Here is a 9,877-nt window from a genome sequence, read left to right as displayed (position 1 = left end):
CCGCCGACCCCCACACCCCGTGGGGCCAGTGCCCTGCCCGGTGGTCCGCCGGGAGCCTGGTGCGGAGCAGGGAGGGCGGCCTCGGTCGAGGATGACGGACGTGTTCGCCTTTCACCCCGGTTTGTGTTTGTTTTCCGCGGTGGGTGCCCTAGAGCGGAGTAACTGGCCTCACGCGTGCAGGGAGTTCCGACAGTAAATGCCGCTGTGATGCTGATCGTGATATCAGTTTCCCTACATTACACCCAGCGTATATGGGGTTAAAACCAAAACACTCCTTCCCTGTTTACTCCCTGGCTTCCTTGCTCCAGAATCCGCTGTCCTCCATGGAGACAGACACCGCCAAGGCCAAGCACCTGGATTCGCTATCTCCTCCCTGCAAGGAGATCCAGGCTGGTGGGAAAGCTGCTGACCAGCAAGGCCATAGGCTCCCCCTCCCCTACCTAAAACCCCAAATAAAACCCTTTTAACTTTTCTGGGAGTTTAGGATTTCAGCGCTGGCTGCCCTCTCTCCTTGCTCAGCGCTGTGCAATAATAAAATTCCTACTTTCTTCCACTACACCAAGTGTTAGAGATGAGCTTGCTGCTGAGTGAGCGAACTGTAGGTTCCATATCAGTTTGGTGACCCAGATGGGACAACGTCCCAGGTGGATGTCTTGCCTGTGGCACACCGGCCTCTGGCTGAAGGCCTCTCTTGGAAGCTGTCTTGCAGCTGTCTTGCAGCTGCCTGAGCCCTTTGTCTCAGGGAAAGCCCCAAGCGACTGGCTGCTGACCAGACGCCGCCGTTGGCCCACGGCGCTTTTGCTTTGGTGGTGGAAGAAACTAGGTTCAGGGCTTGGGAAGGCGTCTCTTCTAAGTAGCTGGTAGTTTTTGTTTTTGTCTTTGTGTTAACTTTTTCCAACAGGCCCGGCCAGAAATAATGGGTACCTGGCAGCCTTTTGGGCTCCATTTGTTTTGAAGTCAAGACGCCCCAGCCAGATTATGGTAAGTCCCCCGGGTGTGCACAACCGAGGTCCCTTGTCCTTGCTCATTTGGGAAGATCTGCGTAGTGGCTCTTCATTTATTGGGCACCCCTGAGTGTAGGATATGGATTAAGCTGGGACTGGAAGCACTTTGGTTTTTGGTTTTGGTCTTGGTTTTGGCTTCCGTTTGTGGCTGTTGTGCATTGAGGGAAAGCATCCTGGTTTGTATTTGTTGTTGTTTGTCTGTTGGTCTTTCCTTTTAAAAGTGTTAACATGGGAGGTGCTGCATCTATTCCACCTAAGAGCCCCTTGGGAAAAACTTTGGCTGACTGGTCGACCTATAGCTATAAGCCAATGTCTAAAGAGGGGTGATTTTCTTTTGTAACACCACGTGGCCACAATACTCTTTAGACTCCGGAGGGAAAAAATGGCCAAACGATGGATCCTTAAGTTGGGAAACTTTTTAGAGAGCTCTCATGATAAACAGCTATTTTATTGGTACCTATGAAAAGACCAAATTAAAAGAAAAATAGAATGACTAGTCTTAAGAACTTAATCAAATTTGGGGGTCTCAGCTTCTTCTCGTGGTGGTCTTACAGGTGCTAATGAAAACATTAAGTTAACAAAGAGAAATCAGAAAGGGAAGAGTCATCTTTAACTAGTTATTAAAAAGGAAAATGGGATAAATGGAACAGACATAAATAAAGTTAAAGCAAAGGTTTTAATAAAACACTGCTTAAGGTTGTATGGGCTAGAGGGACCCCCCTGTTGGTCCCCCAACATTAAAGGACATCAGACAAACCTGTTCTATTCACCCCAGTTTGAAAAAATTTTAAAAGGTTGGGAGATAGAAATCAGAGTGAAAAACCTGACCGGCAATTGTTTGAGGCAACAGTTAGGCTACTAAGGTTAATAAGACTATGAACGTTAAAGTGTTTAAGCTAATATCATATGAAGAGGTCATGTCAACTTTGCCTGGATGTTTTCTTTGGGAATAAACGTTATGTCTAACTGGGAATGCTTCCCCTGAACAATATTATAGTACCAAAACTTGTTAATAGAATTCTAATGTAAGTTATAATTAAAAGTATAAGAGTTGGTAAAATTAAGATAAAGTTTTGTAAAAATTGATATACTTAAATGGGCCAATTTCAGTTCACCCAAACTGGCGTATTTACGTATACAATTGGAAAAGCCAGCTACAACAACGGGAAGCCTGTTTTAATCTTTTGAGGCTTCTAAATAAAATCAGAAATACTTTACTGCCTCTTTAAGAGGAAATAATTAAATAATTAAACATGCCAGCGGCCGAGGCCCAAACCTGCTGCTTTTCTCTACTCTTGCTGAGCTTCCCAGCAAGATGAGCTTCACTTCAACTCCCCTGAAATTCCTGATCTAAAATTGAACAGGTAAAAATAAGTAAACTTTTGAGACAACTTAAAATTGTAATGGCCATCCTGAGAAACCTCTGTTTCAGAAAAGAGAGGATTCACAATGTCTCATAATAAAATGCAGTCTTTGATTAATATGTCAAAACTTCTAAAAGACAGTTATTTAACATGCTATAAAATGATCTTTGGTAAATAAAAGCCTGTTTAAGTTTGCTGCTTTGATTTCAGATAGACATGTCTTCAAAGTTATCAGCATTGGCTATGATGCAGACATTCAGCCTGGGTTTACTGGTCAAATGAGCTCATGTCATCTCTGTTGCAAAAGTTATCAGCAAAACTAATATCTCAATATAATAGCTAATTTTGTTTAATGTCTCATGAGGATTTTGTAGATGATCTAAATATAATTGCTAAAGACAGGTAAACTAAGTAAATGTAAAAGGATAAAAGTTTTTGGAAAAACTTTTTAATGATAATTATATATATTATGATATATGTACTTAAAACAACTTAAAATGATGGTTATCTACTTTAATGTCACATAAAGTTTTTAAGAGTAATTTAAACATAATTATTACAACTGGGTAAGAGTTTTTAAGTACAATAATTATGTTTTATAGTCTGAATACTTAAAAAACAGCTTCCAAAATCTTTTTGGAAACTTAAACTTTATAGCTTTACTAAATTAAGTTAAATAATAACAGTTTATTGGGTATCTAGGTCATTTCCATGTAAGATAAAATATTAAAGGTTAACTACTAAGCATATATTTGTCTGCCTTTGGTGTTTTATATCAAAGAAAATAAAAAGTGCTTAGGTTTATTGATAAACAGGTTTTATGTATGCTGAGGAATTTTCTATGAGGAAACACCTATTTCTAAAAGGTCTGTATACAAAGAAAGTAAAATATGTGTTTTCAATAAAAAAGATATAAAAAATGAAAATATTTTTGTTTCGTGAGTTAAGAAAGGTAAATTTGCCCTAAAGTACTGGGACAAATTCTGAATGTAAAAAAAGCAACAAAATGTTTGTGAAAGTAAAACCCTGTGAAATTTTGTGCATAGTCAAGTTGGCTAAGACTAAAATAAATCCGATTAAGTAAATAAACTTTCATGTCAAAAGTAAACTGGTACAAAATTAAAACTTATTCTCCTCTTTCTTAAAAGGATAATTTTCCTAAACTTTTAATCTGCTCGTGATAAAAAGATTATAAAAAGGTCTTTTGGACTATTGTAACTCGGTTTCCCCTTGACTATTTCTGTTGTCATTTTGAATAGATACCTGAACATACTTTCGCAGTGAGTTTTGTTTCCTATCTGAACAAATGTTTTAAAGCTTTTAATATTTTTGACAAGCTTCCCCCCCAACACGCAAATGTTCAAGTCCTGAATAAAAGCTTTCTTTTGACCTGGAAGAGGAGGGAGAGTTTCTCTGGGGATTTTCAGAGGGCCCCTGGGACTTCTCAGAGAGATTTGCCCTCTTCCTCTAAGAAAAAATGCTAAACTAATTAGGCTTGGTTGGTATGTTAAATTACATGGGAAGGGTTGTCAAATAGGTAATGATAAATTCTTAATGGTATTATGTGAGTGAGCGTTATTGATAGAAGTATTTTAAAAATTATCTAAAATTCTGATCTGTTCTGATTGTCAGCCATAATGCTGGTTATTATCTCCAAGTATTATATGTCACAAGAATGGTCAAGTGTCTTTCTCAATTACCATTTTTGAATGTTTTGTTATTTACAGACAGTTGCTGTTTTACTTTGATGTTTTTGCAAATATGTTTCATCTTTAGAGAAATTCATAAAAAGGACTCTGACACTCTAGAATACAGGTTTCCAATAAACATTGAGATTATAAAACTAAACTGGGTAAAAAATTTACAGAACTCTAACAGAAAAACTGATGACCCCATAAAGCTGTGGATGGAAGGTTAAGATCAAGAACCGATTACACAGGACAGAATAAACTGATGAGGATTATTATAATTTTTATATCTTTTTGATTGAGATATTGCTGATTTTTGATGTTTTGGATTTTCCAGACTTAAGAAAACCTTTTTCTGTAATCTCTTAAGGAACTATGACTTATAGCTATTTGTAAATAAAATTGAAGCATTTATCTTTTTCTTCCTATCTGAGCCCTCCAAAATATAAAAACTCCTGATGAGTAAGTATTCTTATTCTCGTGGCAATATAGATGTTTGCATAAGTCCAATAAGAATGTGTCCTTCTTATAACAGGACACAATTGGAAACACTGGTTATAATACCAAGACTTTGATTGGAACATCATATTTGAGAAAAACATACAGACTTGGATATGACAAGATGGCCTTTGAGGAGCAAAGGTTGACATTCTGGAATAAAGCCACTTGGAAATATTGGCCTAGTACCATTTTTATGGGTTCAGTAACCTGGTAAGGTTGAGCAAAGGATGTTGCTCCCTCTGGCAGGTACAAGGAACCTCAGTATTTTGGGGAACCTCACGAAGAGAGGGATTCACCCAAATCTGTAGGTACTGCAGGCAGAATCTGATGACAGGTGCTTTGCTCGGCTTTCCTGGCCCGGAGAGGCCTTTGAAGTTCATCCTGAGATTCCTTATAAGGTACCAGGAAAGCAAATTTAAAAGAGCCTATATGAGCAATTACTATTATTGCTGTACTTATGTAAATAATTATGCCAAATTTATTAAAACTAGACTTGTTTTGCAAACCAGTTAGTCTTAATTTGGCTATGTCTAGTGAAATCGAGGGTGATTTTAGAGTCAAAAAAATGATGTTTCAATAGAAACTATAATACACATTTGTAGATGTTGGATTTTGGTTCTGTCAATTGTCTTTCAGATTTTTTGTTACATCTGTTAACTGGACTGGATCCTGAATTCTTCTAGTCTCCTGAAATATCTGGCTACAAACCTCCAAACTAACATGTTCAGGGTTTTCCCCATCATTTTCATTCACAGTTGTTGAAAACTAAACCTCCCTTTTTTGTCTTGAAGCCTTGCAAGCTGAAGCTGGAGGACCTAATATAAACTTAAGAGAGATTCATGTCTACTGCTGTGTAAGCCACTCAAAAAGCTACCTGAGTGCCCAATGACACCATCAGAGACATTTCAAACTGCAAAAGATGCATTGACCCTGACTTCTAGGAATCTTGATTGGCTGCCCATTGTGCTCAAGAACTAGTTTATAATTTTCTCAAACCGTTAACCTTGTTTTTCTCTTTGTGTTCCTCTAGAAAAACTTCTTATTAAATACCTGGTTACTTGCTTACGTGATACAGGCCTAACTTTGGGAGCCCACCTACATCACCAACTTATTAAAAGACTGGTTCAATGAGATGGAACAACCTAGGCCCTAACTCAACGGGAAGTAGCTACATCTGGCACTGCCCCAAATCTCTCAAGATTGAGGGATGGACATAAAATAGGGGGGCATTGATACTGACCCTGATATCAGTTTCCCTACATTACCCCCAGCATATATTGGGTTAAAACCAAAACAGTCTTTCTCTGCTTACTCCCTGGCTTCCTGGCTTCAGAATCCGCTATCCTCCGTGGAGACAGACACAGCCAAGGACAAGCACCTGGATTCACTCTCTCCTGCCAGCAAGGAGATAGAGCCTGGTGGGAAAGCTGCTGACCAGCAAGGTCACAGGCTCCCTCCTCTCTGCAAATAGTCTAAAGGCCAAAGACAGGCTGGTGGGAAAGCTCCGACCAGCAAGGCCATGTGCTCCCCCTCCCCTACCTAAAACCTCAAATAAAAACCCTTCCTTTTAGCTTTCCGGGGAGTTCGAGATTTCAGTGTTCGCTGCCCTCTCTTCTTGCTCAGTGCTGTGCAATAATAAAATTCCTACTTTCTTCCACTAACCCAGGTGTCAGAGCTTGGCTTGCTGTGCAACAGGTGAGCGAACTCATTTCAGGTTCGATATCAGGTCTAGACTGGAATCAGTGCCTGCCTCCAGTGTCAGGACTTGAGTCCTGTGGTCTTGCTTGAGTACTGCTGTATAGCATATCAAATACTATAGCATGGTATTTTAAATAGTATACTATTAGGTTAGGCTGTCCAAAGCAATTCCGTTTTTTCCTGCTCTCCTTGCTGGGTGGTTAATGAGAATATTTATTTTAAAATACTGGGAATTAGACCCATTATTAACTTATTAGGAGACTTGCTTTAGAAAAGGAACTTTCTTTTTTTTTTTTTTGAGGACGATTAGCCCTGAGCTAACTACTGCCAGTCCTCCTCTTTTTGCTGAGGAAGCCTGGCCCTGAGCTAACATCGAGCCCATCTTCCTCTACTTTATATGTCAGACGCCTACCACAGCATGGCGTGCCAAGTGGTGCCATGTCCGCACCTGGGATCCGAACCGGCGAACCCCGGGCCACTGAGAAGTGGAACGTGCGCACTTAACCGCTGCAACACCGGGCCAGCCCCAGAAAAGGAACTTTCTTAGAGCAGTGGTTCTTAATGTTTTTTTGTGGGAGAGGGTTTATAGATACACTTGAAAATGTAAAGAAACTTAGTGCATACATGTGTGTAGAAAATCAGTTTGCGTATAAGTTCGAGGTGTTTATGGACTCTCCGTAAAAGCCCATTCATGGACCCCTGTGTTAAGGCCTCCTTATCTAGAGATGAGATTGCACATATAAGGATTTAAAAGGTGGGGGGCATGTTGGACATTTAAGATAAAGTGAGATTTATTCCCAGCCATTATGTTTACTTCCCCTAAAACAAGATATCTAAGACATACATGTTGCCAGATGATTGTCCTTTTTCTGAGGACAGATGTGAAAAGAAATATCCAGCCAGGGGACGGTATTAGATGTTGTAAATCTTTCACACTGTCTTGTGAATTAGATGGAGTAATGTGAACTGTAAGTGTAACTAGAGAGTGTTGACTAATGATGTATGGCAAAAAGAAGAGCTCTTTAGTGGTGTGCTCGTATCACAGGATGATACGTGACTTGCCAAAGCCATCCACCTGGTTAGTTCCCTAGCCCAGGTCTCACTTCCAGCCCAGCGTCTCTTTCCATATGCTCTTTCAACAAACTTTGAATGCCTGCTGTTGGGGACTGCACAGATTTTTGGTACCGTGGCACAGCTACCCCTCATCTGTTCCAGCTGTGCCGGGTCAGCTTTCCCATCCTTCACAGTGACTGTTCTAAACCGGTATCACTTCAACCTTTCTAGCCAGCTTTCTCCCTGTTCCTCCTCCCAGCCTCCAGCCTCACCTCTTGCTGCACCACCCTTAGTGCATAATAGGCCTTCACCTGGTTACCAAGTGAACGAACCCTTCTTTTTCTTCTTTGACATAAACATTATCCCAGACATTTCTGAGTTCCCTTCTAATAGCTTGTGAATCTTCATTTTGGGTTCTGTCTCTGTGAAGTTCATTCATTCCAAACTGTCTCTAGTGCCTTCTTAGAAATTGAATGGCACCTTTTGCTTTTAACATCGAAGTATAACTACTAGTCAGCTTGCTATATCATATCTAGGTCGTTACCCTATAAGGGACATAGGCCATGGTAGACTTTCTCATACTCAACATTGAAGTGTCGCTAGTTAAGATCACAACTTTTATTCTTTGTTTTTTCTTTCTTTTGCTGATATTTTTATTTTTGTCACTGTAGAAAAGTGCTGTTCACTAATAGAGTAGTTTATTAGAGAGAAGGTACCTTGTTTTTTTTTTTATTGAGTTAATGATAGGTTACAAACTTGTGAAATTTCAGTTGTACATTAATGTTTGTCAGTCATGTTGTAGGTGCACTACTTCACCCTTTGTGCCCACCCCCCACCCCACCTTTCCCCTGGTATCCACTAAAATGTTCTTAGTCCAAAATTTTAAATTCCTCATATGAGTGGAGTCATACACAGATTATCCTTCTCTCGCTGGCTTATTTCACTTAACATAATTCCCTCAAGGTCCATCCATGTTATTGCAAATGGAATGATTTTGTTCTGTTTTGCAGCTGAGTAGTATTCCATTGTATATATGTACCACATCTTCTTTATCCATTCGTCTGTTGCTGGACACTTAGGTTGCTTCCGTGTCTTGGCTATTGTAAACAGTGCTGCAATAAACATTGGGGTGCATAGGGCTTTTGGGATTGCTGACTTCAAGCTCTTTGGATAAATACCCAGTAGTGGGATGGCTGGATCATATGGTAGTTCTATTTTTAATTTTTTGAGGAATCTCCATACTGTTTTCCATAGCGGCTGCACCAGTTTGCATTCCTACCAGCAGTGTATGAGGGTTCCTTTTTCTCCGCAACCTCTCCAACATTTGTTGCTATTAGTTTTAGATATTTTTGTCATTCTAACGGGTGTAAGGTGATATCTTAGTGTGGTTTTGATTTGCATTTCCCTGATGATCAGCGATGATGAGCATCTTTTCATGTGCCTATTGGCCATCCGTATATCTTCTCTGGAGAAATGTCTGTTCATGTCTCCAGCCCATTTTTTGATTGGGTTGTTTGATGTTTTGTGATTGAGTTGCGAGAGTTCTTTATATATTATGGATATTAAGCCTTTGTCAGATATATGACTTGCAAATATTTTTTCCCAGTTAGTGGGTTGTTTTTTTGTTTCAATCCTGTTTTCATTTGCCTTGAAGAAGCTCTTTAATCTGATGAAGTCCCATTTGTTTATTCTTTCTATTGTTTCCCTTCTCTGAGAAGGCATGGTGTCCGAAAAGATCCTTTTAATACTGATGTCAAAGAGTGTACTGCCTACATTTTCTTCCAGAAGCCTTATGGTTTCAGGTCTCACCTTTAGGTCTTTGATCCATTTTGAGTTTATTTTGGTGAATGGTGAAAAAGAATGGTCAATTTTCATTCTTTTACATGTGGCTTTCCAGTTTTCCCGGCACCATTTGTTGAAAAGACTTTCTTTTCTCCATTGTATGCACTTTGCTCCTTTGTCAAAGATAAGCTGTCCATAGATGTGTGGTTTTATTTCTGGGCTTTCGATTCTGTTCCATTGATCTATGCACCTGTTTTTGTACCAGTACCATGCTGTTTTGATTACTGTAGCTTTGTAGTATGTTTTGAAGTCAGGGATTGTGATGCCTCCCATTTTGTTCTTTTTTCTCAGGATTGTTTTAGAAATTCGGGGTCTTTTGTTGCCCCATATGAATTTTAGGATTCTTTGTTCTAATTCTGTAAAGAATGTCATTGGGATTCTGATTGGGATGGCGTTGAAACTGTAGATTGCTTTAGGTACAATGGACATTTTAACTATGTTTATTCTTCCAATCCATGTACATGGAATGTCTTTCCATCTCCTTATGTCGTCATCCAATTCTCTCAGAAAGGCCTTGTAATTTTCATTATATAGGTCCTTCACTTCCTTAGTTAAATTTACCCCAAGGTATTTTATTCTTTTTGTTGCGATTGTGAATGGTATTGTATTCTTGAATTCTTTTTCTGTTGGTTCATTACTGGAGTATAGAAATGCTACTGATTTATGCAAATTGATTTTACACCCTGCAACTTTGCTGTAGTTGTTGATTACTTCTAACAGTTTTCCA

At 39.4% G+C, this 9,877-nt stretch overlaps 1 long non-coding RNA gene across 1 annotated transcript; it reads left to right on the top strand.

The window, feature by feature from the left end:
• Positions 1 to 482: 482 nt before the first annotated feature.
• LOC111771025 (uncharacterized) lies at positions 483 to 6,127 on the top strand. The gene is made up of 2 exons (XR_011433597.1): positions 483 to 981; positions 5,588 to 6,127. It is a non-coding gene; the product is annotated as an uncharacterized lncRNA (long non-coding RNA).
• The last annotated feature ends 3,750 nt before the right edge of the window (positions 6,128 to 9,877 follow it).

This window comes from Equus caballus, chromosome 28 (genome assembly GCF_041296265.1).
Source record: "Equus caballus isolate H_3958 breed thoroughbred chromosome 28, TB-T2T, whole genome shotgun sequence".
Taxonomy (NCBI): Eukaryota; Metazoa; Chordata; class Mammalia; order Perissodactyla; family Equidae; genus Equus; species Equus caballus.
The sequence above is the reverse complement of the archived record's forward strand: the minus strand, read 5'-3'. Positions and strand labels throughout refer to the sequence as shown.